The following is a 1,108-nucleotide window of genomic DNA, read 5'->3' on the forward strand; positions in this document are numbered from 1 at the left end:
CCAGCTTGCTGCCGCTGCTCACCTCCAGCTTGAGATCTGCAAAGAGCGAGGGGGAGCGCGGTGAGCGTGCCGAAAAGCCGCTCGTGCAGCTCCCCCATCCCTCCCCTGCCGCCCGGGTGCCTCTCGCTGCCCGCTGACCCCTCTCCTATTTTTAAACAGCCCCTTCACGGAAAGTGGGAAATTCCTCCCTCGAGTGCAGCCGATGCCGGTGCTCCCGGGGGATTCGGCACCATGCGGGGACGATGCTCCGCCTGGCTGCAGTCGCAGTCAGGTCTTGCTGCTGGGGGAAGCGTGCAGGTTTCCTTGCTGGGGTTTTTTTTGGAGGAAAAAAGCAAATGCTCCGCTTGTGACAACAGCCCGCGGTCCCGCTGGGCACGTGGATCTGCTCCTGCCCTCCCCGTGCAGGGGAGGAATTAAAAAAAGAGGCAAAGAAGCAGATAAGCCCTTATCTGCACCGCGGCGGCTGTGAGCCCCGTGCCAGGAGCCCCCCAGCCGCTGTTCGCACCTTCCTATCGCGGCCGAGCAACCGCTGCCAGGAAAATGCTGGTGTCTATATTCAGCCTCATCCCCCGAACCCCCCCCAGGGTGACGCGGCGGCGGTGCCGGGGCTGGTGCCGGGGCTGGTGCCGGGGCTCTGCCCACGCAGGCGGTTTTCACTGCTTCCCCTTCCTTCACCCGCAAAGGCGCTTCCTCCTGGGCTGCTCCAGTGGCTGGCTACAGCCTGGCGCCACGGCTGGCCTCGCCTGCTCCCAGGGGCGGTCGGGTCCATCTGGGGCCAGCCCTCTCCTGACAGACAGGTCGAGCCGTGACCGCATCTCGGGCTCGGCCTCTTCTCTTTCAGCTTTTCCTGTACAAGGCTCTTGGGACGGCACTGGCAGCTTGTCAGGACCTCAGACACGTCCAAGAGCAGGTGCTGAGGTTCCTCCAGGAGACAAACCCTGTGGAGCTGTCTGAGGCCCAGGTGAGGTGATGCTCATGTCCTGAGCATCCCCTGCCTGTTCCTGGGGGAGAGGGAGGGCTGCTCCAGACCTCCTTGATTTCCCCGTTGCTGCCATTCCCCCCTTGGTGCAACGTCCTGCCTGGCCGTTGTCACTGGCCACAGCCGAGG

At 64.2% G+C, this 1,108-nt stretch overlaps 1 protein-coding gene across 1 annotated transcript in view; it reads right to left on the reverse strand.

The window, feature by feature from the left end:
* The window catches only part of NES (nestin), a gene marked incomplete at both ends in the record, with an annotated part of 6,847 nt that overhangs the window by 3,782 nt on the left and 1,957 nt on the right, over positions 1–1,108 (reverse strand). The window lies entirely within an intron of this gene.

Source organism: Pygoscelis adeliae, unplaced genomic scaffold (assembly GCF_000699105.1).
Source record: "Pygoscelis adeliae isolate BGI_AS28 unplaced genomic scaffold, ASM69910v1 Scaffold1251, whole genome shotgun sequence".
NCBI lineage: Eukaryota > Metazoa > Chordata > Aves > Sphenisciformes > Spheniscidae > Pygoscelis > Pygoscelis adeliae.